The sequence below is a fragment of the Capsella rubella genome, unplaced genomic scaffold (assembly GCF_000375325.1).
Source record: "Capsella rubella cultivar Monte Gargano unplaced genomic scaffold, Caprub1_0 scaffold_4, whole genome shotgun sequence".
Lineage (NCBI taxonomy): Eukaryota > Viridiplantae > Streptophyta > Magnoliopsida > Brassicales > Brassicaceae > Capsella > Capsella rubella.
In genome coordinates, this window is record NW_006238920.1 from 5,035,293 (window position 1) to 5,056,742 (window position 21,450).

At 38.4% G+C, this 21,450-nt stretch overlaps 1 pseudogene; it reads right to left on the reverse strand.

Moving 5' to 3' along the window:
* Positions 1–10,073: 10,073 nt before the first annotated feature.
* LOC111831061 overlaps positions 10,074–21,450 on the reverse strand; it is an 18,768-nt pseudogene continuing 7,391 nt past the window's right edge.

Below are 21,450 nucleotides of genomic sequence, written 5' to 3' on the forward strand. Positions count from 1 at the left end.
AAGGAGGTCCAATCATTTTTACTTCATCTTTATCAACTTCTAAGAAATGATCATTGTAAAGCTTATCTTCAAACTCCATTCTATCAAAGGCTCCTCTTTACTATGTCTCTTGATGTTGTTCTCCTTGAATGAGGCTTGTACATATTTAACTAAATCGAGTATGTATATTAGAACATGTATATTAAAAGTCAGAACATGTATATTAAAAGAAAAAGACAGAAGGATAACCTTGTTGCAAAAGTGTCTCAGTGCCATTCCTTCTACAAATGACAATGGTAACTCTCTTATCACCAACAGTTCATTAACTGCTTCTCTGAATATATCCTCAGGCACTTTCGCAGTTAGTAAATCTCCATCTTTATTAATAACTTGTTGACCATGAGTAGGATCTTGACCTTCTTTCCATGCCTTGAGTGCCTTACATATTTCAGAGTGATTCCACAAGTTTTTTGCACCTCCTTTTGTTGAACATCCTAAACCTTTTCCACAGTAGTTGCAGGTACATCTTTTACGGTTATTTGGTAATCTTGTGAAATGGTTCCACACACCTGACCTTGAGGGTAGTGTCCTTGGACTCTTATGATCTGGTTCGTTTCCAACAACAGCTCCTTTAGTTTTGTAACAACCCGCCCTGTGGGATCCTCCGCCACATGGCCTACTCCGCCACATGGCATTCTTACAGCGCTGCAGCGCATCGACCGTAACCTCTCTCCTGGCCCACAAGCCCTCCTTGGCCCACCAGGTAGGTTATTGGTGCGCTTGGCGTTCCTCGAACCCAAGACCTCACCCTTTAACAACCTTCCCACAGGACAAGCTGTTACCAATTGATCTGCAGATGACAAAGTAACAAGATGAAGAAGAAGAACCTGTGATTTCCAACGTGAATTCTCAGATGGAGGAAATGATGTAAAGGTTCGAGTTATGTCTTCCAGCTTGAATAGTTGGGGATGAAATTGATTTTATGCTTTTAACAAAAGCAACCTCGATTTTGATAATTAGAAGCCGAACAGGCTATAGCAATTTAAAAGTACAAAGAGAAGTCAGATGTCGAACATGCTACATCCCTTATGTCTCGTGTATATGTGTTTGGGTTAGTTTGGTTTTTGTTCGGATATCGGATAATATCCTAACCCGATTTTTTCTCAAATTAAATATGATCGGGTATTTCATAGTATCCATACCCAAACAGAACTGCTTATTTCGGGTCGGATTCGGGTTCGGGTTTTGGATACGGTTAATATGGCCAGGCCTAGAGGCCAGTGTCAAACTCTGAACCAAATATCCCACCCCCTTTGCCCAGGACTCTACAATATTATTCTTGTGCTGATCCCACAGAAAGTGCGGCTAGAAGAATGAGAGTCATTAAAGGAGAAGCAAAGAATCCCATAGTAAAGACCACCAAAGCCCTGGTATATCTAAAGCCCCCCCCCCCCCCCCAAAGAGAGGTAGAGGAAAACCACCTCTGGCCAAACCTGCAAGAAGACCTGGAAATAAACTCATGGGGGCAAAATCTCAAAATAAAATCTAACTACGGGATCCCTTAAAAAGAGCAATAACAAGAAAACCTTAAACCTTAAAAAAGCTTCTTTACATGACCCCTCACCCTCTTTAAAAATGGTGAAAGGTGCCTGTGCTCAAGGGGAAGAAGGAAACTCCTCAAAACCAGGAAAGGAAGCTCCTCCCCAAAGATCACCCTAATCCATGCATCGATGAAAAATAATGTGGATTTTCAGAATCCACAAACCCCTCTTCCTTAAGAGTGTTGAGCTGGAACTGTTTTGGGCTGAGGAATCCCATGACAAACCTGAGATTAAGGGATTTAAAAAGAAAATCTTCTGTGACATATTATTTCTCATGGACATTCAGGCGGCTTGGCTCTCTTTTGGAAACCATATGTGGAATTAGAAGTTATCAGATCCAACAAAAAAATCATAGATACAAAGATCAAAGCAACATGAAAAAAAAATATTCTACCTTTGTATATGGGAAACCTGATAACACTAAAACAAGACAAGTTTGGAATCAGATCGAGTCCTTGGCCTCTTCAAGAACTAAACCTTGGTTTCTCACTGCCACTGGTGACTTTAATGATATCATCAATAATAGTGGGAAATTTTGTGGACCAACCAGACTTGAAAGCTCATTTACTGATCTAAGATCATTTATGTCCAGCTGTGACCTCTTTGACCTTAAACATGATGGAAATTCTCTATCTTGGAGAGGAAAGAAACATTCTCACCTTGTTAGGTGTCAACTGGATAGAGCAATGGGCAATAGTGAATGGATCTTTGCCTATCCCTCAGGCCGCAGTGAGTATCTTCGCTTTGAAGGCTCTGATCATCGACCTTTAGTAACCTCTTTTGACCCTGTAAGAAAAAAAACAAAAAGGCATCTTCATATATGAAAAAAATCTGAAAGGCAATGAAATGGTTAAAAATATTGTTCTAAAGGCCTGGAATTCAAGAAGCCATGCATCAGTTGATGAACGAATTAAGTGAATGTCGACATGCAATTATCACTTGGAGCAAAGAACAGCACACCAAGAGCCAGCTTGAAATCAATTCCATGAGGCAAGCTCTTGAAGAAAATATGAGCTCTGGTTTAGACAATCAGGATGTGATTAGTAAGATCAACCAAGAGCTCACAAAAGCTTACAAGAAAGAAGAGGCCTTCTGGAAACAAAGGAGTAGACAACTGTGGTTGGCTCTAGGTGACAGAAACTCAGGCTACTTCCATGCAGCTACCAAGGGAAGAAGAGCCATAAATAACATTTTTGTCATGGAAACTGCTAATGGCAATCCAGTCTTTAAGAGAAAGGATATTGTTAAGTTCATTACCAGTTTGTACCTCTCAAGAAGGAGATAGGAAATCCTTGGTCCTCTCGGCCTTTCAGCCTTGTGTTACTCCTGAAATAAACTCAAAACTTATTAAAATGCTGACTAAATAGGAGATCAAGAAAACTTGTTTCTCCATCTACCCCGACAAGGCCACGTGACCTGATGGTTTTCTCTTTGCTATTTCCAGTCTAACTGGGACACACTGGGAGTTAAGGTTATCGCTGAGGTCAAATCCTTCTTCATCTCTGGAGACCTGCCCCAAAACATAAATCACACACATGTAAGGCTCATCCCCAAGATTACAAGCCCTAAAAGAATTTCAAACAATAGACCTATTTCTCTATGCTCTATCTGTTACAAAATAATATCCAAAGTATTTACTCAGAGGCTTCAGCCGGTTCTACAATCCTGCATATCTGAAAACCAATCAGGCTTTGTCCCTCAAAGAGCCATCTCTGACAATATCCTTATCACTCATGAAACCCTCCATTATCTCAAACTCCTGATGCCCAGAAAAAGTGTTTCATGGCTGTAAGAACATACATGAGCAAAGCATATGACATATTAGAATGGGAATTTTTACAAGCAGTGCTGGAAAGAATGGATTTTCATAGGCAATGAATACAATGGATTATGCATTGCATAGTTTACAAGGCATAAGAGTATCTAAAGGAAGCCCCCGCATCAACTACCTGCTTTTTTGCAGATGACACCATTACTATGGCTCTGATCCCAAAAGCTATAGGCAACTCCTTAACATCCTGTCCAAATAAGAAGAAGCCTCGGTCAAAAAATAAACCAAGACAAATCGACAATAACCTTCTCAGCCAAAAAAGATAGGGCCACAAAAGCAAAAGTGAAATCAATGCTAAACATTCAAAAAGAAGGAGGAAAAGGCAAGTATCAAGGCTTACCTAAGTTGTTTGGTAGAAAAAAGAAGGGTCTCTTTTGCTTAATTGTTGACAGAATCAAGCAGCGAGCCATGAGCTGGTCTTCCAAATTCCTTTCTTCTGTAGGGAAACTCACTTTCCTCAAATCAGTCCTAGCTTCCATGCCAACATACACTGTGTCTTGCTTTAAATTGCCAAACTCTCTATGCAACCACATTCAATCAGCATTAACCAGATTCTGGTGGGACTCTAACAATGGGAAGAAAAATATGTGTTGGGTCTCTTGGCAGAAGATGACCAAATCTTTCAGAAATGGTGGTCTAGGGTTCAGAGACATCAAAAACTTCAATGATGCACTCCTAACTAAGCTAAGCTGGAGAATACTAACAAACCATCCAGCCTTTTGGCAAAATTCCTCCTAGGAAGTATTGCGGAAAATCGGTTTATTCGGAAAATCGGTTTATTCATACCTGCACAAATGAACTATGTTGAATTTATACACTAAACTTTTATGTGTGCTAAATCATACATGCACTTTTCGTGAACTTGAATTTCAAACATGGAATTAACTTTTTGTGCTAAATAATACAAAAACGTGCAAATAGTTTAACGGTGTTAGTCCACTGTTAAGTCTCGATGACGTCGAATCCATTATACATCCAAAACGACGTCGTTTTAGTTGTTCAAATAGAAATATTTTTTGTTGCCACAAGGAAGGCTCGAACACGGAGAGTGAAAGACCCAAAAATCACTTAATAACCACCGAACAACCCAAATTATTGAGATTGAGTAGATAAATATTTACCATAGCATATTACATGTTCCTTTTAATATAACATCTTCCGTTTCTTTTCTTCTGCTCTCCATGTCTGAAATCTTACAGCCGCAGTATCCGCCGCGATTCCGCCTGAGAGATGTCGTTTTGGGTAAATTCATGGCTCTTTCTTATTGAAAAATTTATTGATTTTAGAAAATAACATTAATAAATTAGCCCTTATATTGTAACTGAATTTATATACATTGAATTATGAATCTGAACTGTAGCAAAAAAAACTCCTCACCTAAATCCAAATCAAAGAAGAAAAAATTGTCTCGTGATTTGGGAATGTTTATTTACTAAAATTCTAAAATAAAATTGAAGAAACAAGCTTAAGCATATGGATTTAGCAGGCTTAATTCATTTATCCCCTTCGTCTCCATCTTTGTTTTAGTTTTCAGATCTGTCTTTTCCACGTCTGAAATTTAAGGTGAGAAAAAGTCGTCGGCCATGGAAGTAGAAAAAGGATGAAGAAGAAGAATAAGAATATATACGAACTACGAGACATAATATATAAATTGTTTGTTCAATTAAAAACAATAAGTTGATAATGTCCCAGTGGTTAAAGTAGTTCACTTAATGGTAACTGTTCCCAAGGTTTGAACCCTGCTTGTTATAATATTTTAAATTTTTTTTTAAATGTTAAAAAGACGTCGTTTCGGATACGTCTGCATACGTGGAATCCATGTCATCAAGACTTAACGTTGGATCTAACAATGTTAAAAAATTTGCACATTTTTGTATTATTTGGCACAAAATGTTAACTTTATGATTGAAAATCAAATTTACAAAAAATGCATGTATGATTTAGCATACGTAAAAGTCCAGTGTATAAATTTAACATAGTTCGCTTGTGCAGGTATGCAAAGCCCATTTTCTGAAGTATTGCAAAGACCCCAGTTTCTTGGATTGCTCTGCCCCTGGCTCCTCTTCTCATGGCTCGCGAGGTATCGTTTTGGGAAGAGATCTTCTCAAACCAAAAATGGGCAGAATCATTGGTAATGGCCTCTCTGTCCCCATCTGGTATAGCCCATGGCTCTCGCTGTCATCACCAAAGCAACCTATAGGACCTCCTACAGAAGCATCTCAGGCCTTAACAATCTCAGAATTACTTCTCCCAGAATCCCTAGAATGGAATAAACCTCTCATTGCAGAAATCTTACCAGCTTACTTTGAGGAGATCCTCATGCTCCGGCCAAGTAAGGAAGGGGCACTAGACACGTGGGCATGGCTCCCTAACTCTTCTAGGATTTAGACCGTAAAATATGGTTACTATGAAACTATAGCCACAGTAGAGGACGAAAGGGAACCCAATGGCCAACTCTTCAATACTGTGGAGAATTTCTGTTGGAGATCTGAGATCTGGACCTCAAAATTTCCCCCAAAACAAAACATATACTCTGGAAAATGGCTCAAAACTCACTACCAGTGGGAGACAACCTTCTCTATCGTCGTATTTGTGAAACTGTTTCTTGCCCCCACTGTGGCCTTCCAGAATCTACCCTCCACTTCTTCTTTACATGTCCTTATGCTGCAAAGATTTGTGCTGCAGCTCCTTTTAGCTTGACACCAGATACCACAGCGGCCACCTCGGTTTGCCTTCCTCCCACGGGAATTACTGGAACTTTGGCGCCATGGATCTGTTGGTCAATTTGGTCAACAAGAAACAAATTACTTTTAGACAAAACCCTCCTCCCACTCTTTATTCTTAATAATTTGATAAAATAATTATTATTTCTAAAAATAACTTATTTGATTTCATTTAATATAAGGTTCATCATGTAACCTAAATAAAATAGATAATAGATTACATTGTAATAATTTTTTGAATTAGTATAATCGGACCACAAAACTCAATTAATGCATTTCAAAGTTCAATATGTGCTTTTTGATTATTATTTTTACATTAAATTTTGATGTTTGTTTGGTTTAAATTTTTTAATTTCATGTTTTCACTCTTTTACTTGGTTTTAGTTTTGTAGTTTCATGTTTTCACTTGATTGAAGTTTAATATAAATTTTAATTAATGTGGTATTTATTTAAAATCTTTTTCTAAACTATTACTTCATATTATATTAACTATAGTATTATTTTAAAATCAAAAGTGCAAATAAAATAATGTTATTCTTTTGGTGTTTTGTGAATAGTGGTACACCATATAGTGGGGGTTTTTGTGTTGGATTGGAGTGCATTTAAACTATATTTTGATGTTGGGTTGGATAAGCCCTAACTACTGAAGCAACGCAACTTATTTGAGACATACACTCCTTCGCTCACACCCGTTATTACTGCTACTCACTTATATAACTATAAAGTCACATTAAAGACGAAACTCAATTATAAAATTAACACTCCCCCTTAATTGATTTTTAGTCTAACACCATGATTACTTCCCTTTAAAACCTTATTTAGGTTAATGGACTTTCAGTAATTTTAAGTAACACCATGTTTGTCATCATGTAACTTTCAGTAATTTTAAGTGCCACTCATATTGTATGGAAGCGACATGGGATTTGTAAGCTGGAGATATTTTACGTAGAAAAAAAACAAGAATTAAACAACTATTTTGTGCAAATAAACCCTCCAAGTTATACATTACTCTATTTCCTCTAAATTATACTCCATCCATTCTAGAATAGATGATCTTTTAAGCAAATGGTAAATCATTGAAATTTTTTTATTTATAAAGAAAAACATCATTAATACCAACTTGGATCACACTTATTGAGTTTAAACTGTTAGTTTTATAATTGAGTTTGGTCTTTAATGTGACTTCATAGTTATATTAGTGTGTATGAGTATTAACGGATGTGAGTGAAGAGTGTGTGTGTCAAATAAGTTGTGTTGCTACAGTTGTCAGTTTTCATAATACATGAACGGTTGCGACCGTAAACTCTTGTATACATATGTATGTGTTTTGTAACATAACTAACAAGTTTCAGATCTAATAAATTCAGTTATGTTCTTTTCTTTTTAAGAGAAGAGACAAATGGTCTCTTGCTCTGTTTTCTCTTCTTTTCTCAATAATTCAACATGGTACCAGAGCTTTTTGGTATTAAATCCTATACAAGCAAACAAAATAAATAGAAGTCTCCTGCGAGAAGAATATAAATTATAAAAAAAAAAAAAAAATTTCCATAGATGTGTGAGAAAATCATCTGATTTTGGAAAAAAATATTTTGGCCTAAAGATCATCTATTATAGAACGGAGAGAGTAATATTTTGTATACTTAGAGTTCTGAAACATAATGATGTTTAAGTTTTGAACTTTGACAGTTTTATAGAACTTCTCTTAAAGCTTTTAAGACTTTGCCCCAACTCGCTAATGAGGTTGTACCTCTTTTCAAACAGTTATTAGCAAATAAAAGAATATTCTACAATCAATATGATTTAAAAGAGAAGCATGGCGAATGGTTAACTATGCTAACAGAAGAGCAGAAAATATATATGATAAGATCATATATGGTGTTTTACACAACAAAGGAGGAGTTTTATTCTTATATGGTTTGGAAGGGACGGGTAAAACTTTGATTGTAGAGTTTTATCTACGGCAAGCAGGTCGAGAGGAGACATAGTGTTAAATGTAGCATCTAGCAGTATAACATCTCTTTTGTTAGAAGGTGGCATAACAGTGGTAATGTTTCGATACCTCTAACTACAAAGAAAAGCTAAGAATCGTTCTACTCAAATTAGTCACCACGACCTAATTTACCACTGCCATATGATCTCCCACCGTGACCTGATTTGCCTTTATTCACCATTATAGAGAGATTTCGAGAGAGATAGATTTTGAGAAAGAAGGATTTCAGAGAGGTTTAGAGAGAATGAATCAAGAGAGAAATATTTGAGAGAGAGATTCTTAGGCATCAAACTGAGAGAGAGAGACAGGATTGAGAAACTTAAGAAATGGAAGAGATTTTTGATTTCCGAGAGAAATATAATAAAAAAAAATAAGTTTTCAAGAGAGAGTATAATTAGGCTAGAACTTGGTCAAAAATTACTTTTGGATGAGAGGAAGGATTATGGCTAAATATTTCACCGATTTTTGTCACTAAATTTGCATTGGTCAAAAAATATTTACATATAATCTTGATAACCATTTCGTTATAAAAAATAAAAATTGTTGCAAATAAGTCTCAAATTGTCCCAACATTTTCTTAAAATTAAAAGAGGAGTACAAAATAGAAAGTGTACAAAAGTATCCTCTTAATTACTTGAATCGACATTCAATTTTAAATAAAGGGGAGCCTTAAGCAAAAGGTCTGGGGGTAATTTTTTCTTGGAAAAAGGTAGGCTATACAAATTTGTGAGGATCCGCGCATCTCTTAAACCCAAACGACTATTTTCTCGCATCCTCATCTTTGGAATATATACCATTCACGCACATCTTCTTGAAAAAGATAGTGAGCATTTAAAACCCAAAACAAAATGATGAGAAGGTTCACAAGCCAAATCCATATTAAATCCATTAGAGAAACGACTTATACAAAATAAATTACAAGACATATATTACATTTTTGTCAGTTATGAAATTTAGAGAATATTCTCTACACTCATGAACATTTCAAAAATCCAAACTATCAATATAAATAATCACTAAATTTTAGCAATCATACAAATTTGGATTGATCAATGTACTCAATATTCGCAATCACTAATTTATCGTAATCAATATTTTCCAAAAAGTTAAACATATTAAAGCTGTTGTGTTATGCATGGGTTTAGGTAAATATAATTAATATACGGGTTGGATTGGAAGAGGAGGTGTCATATATTGAGCGGAATCTCTTCAGAAATATTCACAAGGCATGGATCTATGTGTGGGTTGATGAAGTTTTCAAATCATAGCGTCCCTGAAGAGGTAAGACTATGTGATGACGTTCAAATCGTCGAGAACGACCATTGATGGTTGGGGTGGATTGTTGGTGAAGTGAATTCGTAGCTAGATGGAGTGATGGTTGGCTGTGTGACTAAGTAACAAGATGATGTAGTGTTTGGTGACAAGAAATTGAGTGAAACTTGTATGGGAATGAGGAGTTAAGCTGGTTCATCAGTTGGTCAATGAAGAGATGTTCAAAGATGGTGAAATCAGAGTCTACGAATGCATACAATACTTTTTAAGTTTAAATACGTTTGTATTATGATTTATTTGCTGCTTAAAATAGTTAAGTTATGTGGTTAAATTGGGTTGAGCTGCATTTGTGGAAGTTTTGTATGAAGTTATATCGTTCCAGATTAGATATCCGGGTTGGGGTCATTCTACATTCCTTCTAAATAAGTATATAGATAAAGGTTACTATACAAAATGTACTTCATGAATGTTAATAAATACAGGGGATATTCTATAGTATATTTTATATTTATCAAAAAAAATCAATAAAATATTTGATAAAATATGAAATATTTGATCAAATATGAAATATTTTAATTTTCTATTTAAACTAATTTAATCATATCATTATAATTATACAATTATATAATGAATCTATTTTTTTTTTTAACTTCTGACTTATATTAATGATTGAAAAACTACAAAGATTGTAAGAGCCATGAAGGCGGTACGGTAAAAGATTCATACAACGAAAGCATAGAATTAGCATAAGAGGAGAGTTTATCAGCAGCTTCATTATTTCCCCGATGAACATGTCCTAGCGAAAAACGGGGTAGCTTAGACATCCAATATCGAATATCATAAAGAAGAGGACTCATCAGAAGATGATCACCATGCGTATGGATCAGCGAAGTAAGTTCTAAACAGTCACCTTCAAACCATACATAACGGAAACCGGTACTCCAGATCACTTGTAGAGCATGAAGAAACCCAATGGCCTCTGCTTGAAGAGCGGTAGTAGATCGAGGAAGATTAGCACTCCCAACAACGATCATGTTACCATTACAATCTCTTATTATCCAGCCTGAACTGGTAAACTCTCTATCTTGGACAAAACCACTATCAAAATTACACTTTAACAAACCTTCTGGAGGTCTCCAATTATTATCACGAGAAGTAGGACCAGGTTGCAAATTGGAAACTGGAGATAAATGATTGACCTTTGTTACTTCAAGCCAGTCTCTTGCATCTTGAATTCCTTTTTGGGCTTCTAGATGTGGCTGACGATTAATCTTCCGGAAAATAAAGTCATTTCGCGATTTCCAGATTCTCCATATTATCCAAAAGGGAAGACTATGATTAATTGCATGATCATGAGCTTGTTTCTGGTAATGGATCAACATACGAATATTATCCTCAAGGTGGTCAGAAAAAACCAGCTGCTTCTTCAAATTAAGACAAGCACTCTCCAAACAGCCTCAGCAAAAGGGCAAATAAATAGTAAATGATTGATGGACTCATCACCATAGCAATAACGTTGACAGGAATGTGTCGTTTTTGAAGTTGTGTAGCCGTTTCCATGGCACAAGAAACTACACGCCTTAAGAAATATTTAATCTTAGGAGCATTGTTGAGGTTCCAAATTTCTCGCTTTAGTTCAACAGATCCATTTGGGGGAGGAACATGATCAGCCTCTGGCATATTAACATGGATCGCAACCCAGTATATTGAGCATTTTTAGAGTATATCTAAATGTAGGTGTCATCAGTAGCATGAGAGGAAATATAGAGTTGCTTTGCTATTTCCTGATCTTCCGGCGTCAACACCCTTTTAAAGAACATAGGGTCCCAATCTCTTTTATTAGTTAGCCAAAGGTCTGCTACTACATATCATGATCCAAAATTGGACCATTAGCTGGTCGAGGAGGTAAAGTTGGAAGCCATGGATCTTCCCATACTTTTGTTATCAAACCATTTCCAGACGAACTTGTAGACCTTGCTGTAATAATAGTTTACCATTCTGAATTGATCTCCAACCATAAGAGCCTTGATTACCCGTAGGTTCTTGAAGGTAAGTCAAACAGGGAAGTACAAGCATTTATATAATCGAGCAAGGAGACTAGTAGGATTAGTAAGGATACACCAAGCCTGTTTTGCAAGGAGCGCTCTGTTAAAATTGTAAAGATCCTTGAAACAAAGATCGCCATCTCTCTTAGATAAAGTCATTCTTTTCCATGCCACCCAGGGTATTTTCCGCTTACGATTCTCCTTTCCCCACCAAAAAGTAGTAAGCGCACTTCTTATGTCATCACAAATCTTTTGAGGAAGTAGAAAGCAGTTAATAGAATAAACCGGCAAAGCCATTGCAACTGACTTAATAACAATCTCTTTACCAGCCGCAGATAGATACTTATTAGACCAGCCATCTGTTCTCTCTCTAACAAGCTGAACAATATACTCAAACATTTCTATCTTCTTTCTTCCAAACTGTTCAGGTAATCCGAGATACTTACCACCTCCACCAATTCCTTCGATTTCCAATATTCGTTGCAAGCGGTTTCTCTTAGCGGTTGGAATTTTCATTCTAAAAATCACTGACGATTTTGTGAAAAACATTTTCAGGCCTGAAGCCGCTTAATATCTTTTAAAAATGAGAGCGAGATGTTTACAATTGTGAGTTGTATCCCGACAGAAGAAAAGAGAATCATCCACAAAAAGGAGATTAGATATAGAAGGGCAATTCCTCGTCAATTGTATACCATGAATCTGTCTATTTCTCTCTGCATTTCTCAGCATATTACTCAACACTTCTACACAAATCAGGAAGAGATATGGTGATAAAGGTCACATTGACGAAGTCCACGAGATGGAGTAATTTGACCATAAGGCGGCCATTGATGAGAACCTCATAAGAGACTGAAGATACACACTCCATTACCCAAGTAATCCAGCGAGAATCAAATCCAAGTTGAGTCATTACCTTTTCCAGAAACTTCCATTCAACTCTGCCATAAGCCTTGCTTATATCAGTTTTAACAGCTAGATAACCCGTTTGACTCTCCCTTCTTGACTTGAGAGAATGCATTAGCTCATGTGCAACAAGAACATTATCTGAAATATTGCGCCGAGGAACAAAAGCTGCTTGAGACTCAGAGATCACATATCCCAGACAATTCTTCAATCGCATAACCATTATCTTGGAAATGACCTTATAGCTCACAGTGCAAAGGCTAATAGGTCGATAATCAAAACATATTTTTCGGATTATCTATCTTTGGGATTAGACAGATTTGAGTTTTGTTGACTTTACGATCTATCGTACTAGACTCGAATAACTATCTCACCATTGTACAAACATATGTACCAATCAATTCCCAGAATTGTTGATAAAAGGCAGCAGTGAAACCATCATAACCTGGTGCACGATCTGCTCCAATGGAGAAAACTGCATCTTTGATTTCTTGGTCAGTTACTGATTTCAAAAGATCCCTATTCATCTCAGTAGTTACTCTAGGATCAATCTCAGAAATAATCTCATCCAAGTCAGAAGTTTGAGAGGTAGTAAAAAACTCAGTAAAATAGTTCTCAACAACCTGACCAATAGCAGTATCACGAAAATGCTCTACGCCTTGATTATCAATAATTTATTTTAACCTATTGCGTGATTTCCGAGTCTTCGTTGTAGCATGTAAATATTTGGTGTTATGATCACCCAACTGTATCCATTGTTTTCGAATTTTTAGATACCAGAATTGTTCTTCATCTTGATAAGCTTTATTCAAATGAGAACGGAGATGAATAACTATTGTCAAAGGGACGGAATGATCGCGTTCAGCTACATCAATTTGGTGTTTCAGGATCTGAATCTGTTCAGCCGAGTTTTTCTTGTTTCGGCGCTTCCAAACAGCTTTCTCTTTACGACAAAATTGTAGTTTCTTAGTTATTCCTCCATGAGCATCTACATTACCTCTAGACCAACCTTTTTTTACTGCTTCAATAAAGGTCTCTGAATTTGCCTGACGTTTATCATATCGAAACTGACCACGTTTAGCACAAAACTCCTCAGCAACTTCAATAATAACTAGAGCATGATCTGAACCAGCAATGGAGAGAAACTCAGTCTGAGATGCTGGATAAGACGCTTGCCAATCAGAATTAATAAATACTCTATCAATACAAGATTCAATAGTTTCCTTCTAACGCTTCCCAAGCCAACTAAAAGGATTCCCGTTATACTACATCCTTCATATTACAACACTCTATTATATTTGTGAAATTCTTACAACTAGAGATGCTACGACGGCGACCTCCCCTTTTTCATTTGGCTTCAGAATCTCATTAAAGTCACCACACATCATCCATGGACGATGTCGATTAACTGATAAACGTTGCAATTTTTCCAACAAATACTGTCCATAGAAGCAAGACAAGTAGAAATTAAAAATTTTATACTCAACAAAGAGATCTACAAGTCTTATATCATGAGAAACAACTTGAACAGAAACATGCTTTTGCCAATACACACCTAAACCACCACTTAAACCTCTAGGAGAAACAAGACACATATCATGGAAACCCAAACTGACGCCCAAATCACGTACATAGCTCTCTTGTTGCTTTGTTTCAATTAGGAACAACATGTCCAAGAGATACAAGTTGTATCTCCTCTAGGCGTCGAACTGTAAGGCGTTACCCCAAGCCTTGACTGTTTCAAAACCCAACTCTCGTGGAATCAGTGGTGATACTGGCCCTACCGCGGCTCTGTCTGAATCATCATCATCATCATAACCCTCTCGCAGATTGCTGGCTGCAACAAACTCAACACGACGTCTCTGAGAAAAACCTTGGTCTTCAAAATCAGTACCCTGTTTCCTTTTGCGAACCTCCTTAGCCAGATTCTCCATTGAACCAGAACCCTCGCCTATGGCCTGAACAAAAGATGGAATAGGGTGGAACATGTTAGTATCAACAACATCATCTCTGGATCAATATAAGAGAGAACTTCTACTACACCATCTTGAGGTAAAGCATCAGCAGCACCATCTTGAGGTAAACCATCAGCAGCACCACATGATGTAAAGCATCAGCAGCAACATCCTCAACAATAGGATTACCATCATCATCCATCTACACAATGTGATTCATAACCGATTCATCTTGATAATCACCATCATCACCATATGATTCATGACCACCCCAATTCTGGATCAAACAGCTTCCAGATTCATGAGTTAGCATTCCACAAACTGAATAAAAACCTCTGAGACGCTTATAGAAAAAACTGAGCACTATGTTGACACCCGGTGAGAATTGATAGTTCCTCTGAAAGCAGAGAGGCCTATCCATATTCCAATTGATTCGTACTCTCACAAATTGGACTCTAGCCGCAACATCTTCATCAAAGTCAACCTCCATTTTCTCACCCAAAGAATCTGAAATACTGTCAATAACTACCAAGTTGAGATAGTGAAGAGGGATACTATAGTGATCATGTCCGTGGTTCCTAAGGGTATGTTTTCTACCCTTCGCAAGCCGGACACTCGACTTTGGTCGATGGAATCCGATTATTCTCGACCTTTGGTCAAAATTTTGAGAATTTATCGATAGCCGATCGATGGGAATCTAAATGTTGCGAGAGAAAGCTGATTGTCGAGCTGGAATCCGTATTTCTCGCAGGAGATGGTCGGTTATTCGGACATCCGGGTTTTTTGGAGGAGCTTGGTCGAAGAGCTGACGTTCGGGGATGGGTGATACGAAGATCCGTGCGTGAAGTCTTGACCCAGATCGATGATCTGCGAGTTCTGTCGATGATTGGCGAAACAAGTTAAGTTTCTCGAAAGAAAGCACGGGAACGATTATTTCTCGTGAGAAAAAAGACGCGGAGTGAGTTACTGGAAGATTATTGAGCATTTTATCGAGATTAACTGCTTTGAATCTCTTGAGCGTCATACTTCGCGAGTATGATCGAAAAGCGTAAGAACTCTGAAAGTTAGTGAGAATTGTCGAGAAAGAGCAAGTAACCGTCGAGAACCGAGTGAGATTTTCGAAGATCTGTCAGCGTTTGTCGAGAATTCAACCTAATCATCGAGAAACTTCGTGTTTTTCGATAATTACTAAGTTTTATCGAAGATCAATCGGTGATCTGTTTATTTGTCGTAGATTTTGGGTAAAGAGCGACTTGTTGGAAGATTTGTTCAAAGTATCGTTGAGTCGGTCGAGTATTGTGGGTAAGTATCGATAAAATTGGTGTTTATCGATATTTTCTTTGATTTATCATCTAAGGGAACGATGATCTGATCTGTGATATGGATTTTCAGTGAACTGTTCGAGAAGTTAGCGAGAATCCGAGCAGCAAGAGGTGTCAAAATCTGTATCCGAGAGACTACGGTGAGTGCTCGACCGTGGCTATGAATCTTAAGTCGTTTTCGTGCATAGATTTACTTAGTCTTTGATTGTTTGGTTTATTCCGAATGTTTGCTTGTCATGTATCGATTATCTGCTGCTTAATTTCGATGACTGATTCGGTTTACTCGAGAATATAGATCGGCAATGCGCTCGATGAGCCTTGTTCGGTTGCGGGAAGATTGCTCGATAAATCCGGATAGTCATGCTTGACAATTTTCTGTTCGTGACTGGCATTATTGACTGTTTGTTTCAATGTATTGAATTCGATTGTTTGATAGTGGCCTGGTGAGACGGGACGACCGTTTTCACTAAGCAATATGTTTGCTTACGCCTCCTTTGTGATGCAGGAAAGGGTAGAGAAATGTTGGATCCAGTTCGCGAGACTAAGGCAAGAAGTGAAAGATGGTGTTTATTTGGGTAGTTTCATGTTGGTCTAGTATTAAAACGATGTAATAGCGTATAGCAAACTTACCGTTGTACTAGAACCTTTGTTTTTAATGAAAGAATTATGTTTTATGCTTAAAAATGGTTTGTCGGAATCTTAGTCGGAAAATGAATAGTGTTTTGATCGGGTTTTCTTGGCCGTGTTTCCTCACAGCGGAGTAGAAATCGGATGAGGCATTATAGATACCCCGAATCTGGATCCAAAAGGGGATGAAATTGAGAGAATCCACTAGGTGAGGATGCGGAAGAAGTTGCTCCTGTGCGAGTTCCATCGTATCTGAAAGTGATGGATCATATGCATAAGCTGGGTATTAAGTATTCTCTGGTGGTAAGTTGTTGGAGGCGAACGAGTGGTGTAAGCGAATGGAAAGAAATTTCAACTCTATTCGGTGTCCAATTGTGTATAAGAAAGATCTTGCGGTTCACTACCTGGAAGGGGACGCGCATGATTGGTGGGATGAAGTGGTTGGACGTTTGGATAGTCCGGACTGCTCATGGGAGACTTTTCGTGAAGAGTTTCGCACTAAAGTACACTCTACCAGAAAATTTTAATGAGCTTGAGTCGGATTTCTTGGATTTGGTTCAAGGCTCGATGACTTCAAGGAATTATCAGGCTGAATTCAATCGCCTTAAGAAGTATGATGGTTGTGAACTTGAAAGTGAGCAAGTGCAGATTCGTAGGTTTACGCGTGGACAACGGTAAGAACCACGGACTCTTTGTGGGATTCGAGATTATAGTAGCCTCGATGAGCTTATTCAGAAGGCCTCTATGTTGGAAGCTGGGCTAAGTAGGGAAGCTATGTTGCGATCTGAGATTGTGCAGAATCAAACTTTTCAGTCGGGGAAATCTGGAAATGGTGCGAGAGAGAAAAAGAAAGTTTGGGGTAAAGATAATGCTTCTAGAAAGGCATCGGCGAGTCAAAGTGGAGGATCAACTATGGGAAAGCCGAATGCTTGAAATAATTGGAGGACTACTGGAGCATGTATTCGCTGTGGAAGCATGGCTCATAAAGTTTGTGACTGCCCGGAAGAAAACACAAGGGGAAAGAATCATGGAAGTGATTCAGGAGCTAAGGTGTGCAAAAATTGCAACGAGCCTGGTCATTTCAAGTCTCAGTGTCCCAAGCTGGTGCAGTCGAATGGAAAAAGGGCAAGTGACAGAATGCCATCTCTGCCGAAGAGGCAAGCTACAATACCGCATGTGTATAGCATGTCCGAGGAAGCAATGGAACCCAGCACTTCTCGCCCGATCACCGGTAAGTCTATCACTTACCTTAGAAATTTCTGTGTGAAATTGCATGAAGTGTGTCCGCTTGGTTTCTTATCTTTCTAGGTGAATGTGTAGGAACCTTAATCATGGGTGGAAACTCATGTTCTGTTTAATTCCGGGGCAACAAATTGTTTTGTTAACCCGTAAATGATTGGGAAAAGTGGGTTCTTGAGAGAACCTGGGGATGATTTTGGGTTGGTACATGCTGCTGGTGGACAAGTGATGTTAACTTATGGAAACGTTTCGAACGTCTCGGTGATGATCGGATGGAAGAACATGCCGGCTGACTTGGTGATTTATCAGGTGAAGTCGTATGATGTGATCCTTGGAATGGATTGACTCGGTAAGCACAAGGCACACTTGGATTGTCACCGCGAACGAGGGAAATTTGAGATCAATGATGGAACATTGATGGAATATGAAGGCATCAGGCCAACGTCGGGAAGCTTGATCGTTTCGGCGATCCAGGCAGAACAAATGATCGATAGATGTTGCGAAGCATACTTGGCCACGATTACTACTGCGGAAGTTGGGTCAGATGCTAAGCTCGATGGAATATCGGTGGTGAATGAATTCGAAGTCGTGTTCCGAGCATTGACTGGATTGCCACCAGATCGTGCAGATCCATTCACTATCAGGCTGGAGCCGTGAAACTTGCTGAGATCAATGTGAAATAAGTTGTTCGATATCATGGGGTACCGGCAAGCATAGTATCGGATCGAGACTTCAAGTTACTTCGGGATTTTGGAAAGCACTCCAGAAAAGATTTGGTACAAGGTTGAATATTAGTACAGCTCATCATCCTCAAATCGATGGACAGTCTGAACGAACGATCCGAACACTTGAGGATTTGTTGCGAGCTAGTGTTCTGAATTGGGGCGGTAAGCGGGAAGAATACTTACCACTGGCTGAATTTGCTCATAACAATACTTATCATTCGAGTATTGGGATGTCACCATACGAAGCGTTGTATGGAAGACCTTGTAGAACACCGCTGTGTTGGACCCAACTGGGGGAGCGAAGCGTCTATGGACGAGACTTTGTCAAAGCGACAACAGAAAGAATCAAAGTCTTGAAGATTAAGATAAAAGAAGCTCAAGATCGACAAAAGAGCTATGCCGATAAGCATCAGAGAGAACTGGAGTTTGATGTGGGAGATATGGTATATCTCAAGACAGTCACGTATAAGGGGAAGGATCAAGTATCCTTAAATACGAAGTTAACTCCAAGGTACATGGGACAGTTCCGGATTCTGGAAACGATCGGACCTGTCGCGTACAAACTGGAATTGCCACCGGCAATGGATGCTTTTCATAAAGTAATCCATGTTTCGTTGCTAAGGAAATGCATAACGAATCAGGAGAATGTCATGTCTGAACCTCTACCGGATCTACAGGAGAATATGACTATAGTGGGAAGACCATTTCCGATTTTGGGTAAGAAGTTGCGGACGAGTGGTAAGAAAAAGGTTAAGGTTATTCAGGTCGTATGGGATTATGATGGTGAAGAGCAAACAACTTGGGAACTCGAAGAAGTGATGATGGTGAACTTCAAGAAATGGTTTGAGAAGCAAACGGTTCCATGGAAAAAAACTTAGATTCGAGGACAATTCCAATCTAAGTGGGGGAGAACTGTAGCGATCGTGTTCGTGGTTCCTTAGGGTATCTTTTCTACCCTTCGCAAGCCGGACACTCGACTTTGGTCGATGGAATCCGATTATTCTCGACCTTTGGTCGAAGTTTTGAGAATTTATCGATAGCCGATCGATGGGAATCCGAATGTTACGAGAGAAAGCTGCTTGTCGAGCTGGAATCCGTATTTCTCGCATGAGATGGTCGGTTATTCGGACATCCGGGTTTTTCAGAGGAGCTTGGTCGGAGAGCTGACGTTCGGGGATGGGTGATACGTGATATATCATGGTTTTACGGGTTTTTGGTCATGATATAAGTCTTATTTATAGAGCTTTTCTAGTGTTTTCGAGTCTTTTTGAGTCATTTCAGGATTAGGAACTATTTGGCATGGATTGGAGCTTTTTGGAGCATTTGGGAGCATTTGGAGAAGATGTGTCGAAGGAATGTACCGGGAAAACATATTTGGTGTGAGTGTCAAGCGTCACAACTTCTGGTGTCGATCGACACCAATATCTGACGGCAATTGAATTTCTCTCTTAATTGAAGTTCAGAAGATTTGCAGATTCGGCCCAGAAATTTCCCTTATTTGCAATTAAGCCCAGTTCGTGGTTAAGACATATATATTGAGTTTTTAGGGTTTTGTTAAGACTTAAGCTTTATTTTGGAGAGAGAGATTTGTAGAGAGTCAGGAGAGAAGAATCAAAACCTCCTTCAGAGAAGATTCAGAACTCCTTTATTTCTTCTATTACTTTCTTTTATGATATCTATTTTATTCATGATGCTTGTTTCATTCACCATGTCTGAGTAGATCTCTTGTTAGGTTTAGGGTTTTCAAAGGAATTCATGAATTGTTAGGTTGTTAGATTGTTAGGATTTAATCAATAGAGTTCTTCATCTAGATTGTGGTTAATTTGTTCTAGAGTAGTGAAAGCAACCTAGAATCTGATCTTAGGTTAATTGGTAGACACGAAAGTGTTATTGATTTCCTGAAAATAATCTAGATGAGCAGAATACCTATTCGCAAAGAGATTTGGTTTAGGGATTTTGTGAACTTATCAAACCTGAATTAAATGCATGTCTTAAACTTATAAATTTGCAAAGAGATTTGGAATTTAGGGTTCTAGACATAGATGGTCTTTGCAACGAAAGTTGATTGATTATATTTTTGTGATTTGAGTTCAAGAACGGTGCTTTATAAATCCTGACAATTATTTATTTGTAATTCTGAATTTCCTGAGAATATCCCTAGGCCTAGTGTTTCCTCATTACTGTTTAAAAACCAATCTTTATTTTAATTTGCTGTTTTTATTTGATTTAAAACCTGCTTGCTTGGCTTAATTTTAATACCGAAAATTTACTGTGTAATCTTTGAGTCTCTGTGGAATCGATCCCTAAGTACTACAGTGATCTCTTAATTGAGAGAGTAGCTCAAGGCAAATTTGAGCCGATCAAATTTTGGCGCCGCTGCCGGGGACTCAATTTTGATTACCAATAGATTAAGGTTAAAAGTTTAGTCTAAGTTTTTGATTTTATTTTGTTACTTACGTTTTTCTTTTCTCTTTTCTTTTTGGTGTTTCAGGTTTATGCCTAATACCAGAAGCCAGCAGAACAAAGAGTTAGTTGATCTCAACAATTCAGAAATAGCAGGTTTAAAAAGAGGAATTCGAAAAGCTAAGAGAAGGGCAGCAATGGCACCACCAGTGATTCTAATTCAAGATGCTGAAGGTACTCTCAGAGATGGAGATGGCCATGTGAGGAATGCACAAGGGCAGAAGCTGAATGCTGACGGGACTGTTATTCCTGAACCAGTCGCCGATGGTGTCGAGCGACACCAGGCGGATGTCGATCGACACCAAGCCGCAGCTGACAATGCACAGTTGGCGTTGAATGCTGAAGCAGAGGATGAGAACCGTACACTTGGAGAATACAACATGCCTGCTCTGTTCTATTCTAACCGCTCTGCTATATGTCCTCCTCCATTTCAAAGGAACAACTTTGAGTTGAAGCCTGGATACTACACTCTTGTAGGACAACACCCGTTCCATGGCCATACTTATGAGCATCCAATGGATCATATTGAGAAGTTTGAGGATCTGGTATCTAGCATCAAGGCTGATGGTGTATCTTCGGATTTTCTGCTCTGCAAGCTTTTCCAGCACTCTTTAGCTGGAGAAGCACTATCTTGGCTGAAGGAGTTGAAGCCTGGATCTCTTACGTGCTGGAAGGATGTAAAAGTTGAGTTCTTAAACAACTTTTATGATGATGCGAGATCAGAGGAGTTGCGGAAAAAGATTTCTACCTTTTCTCAAGGGATCTCAGAGGCTTT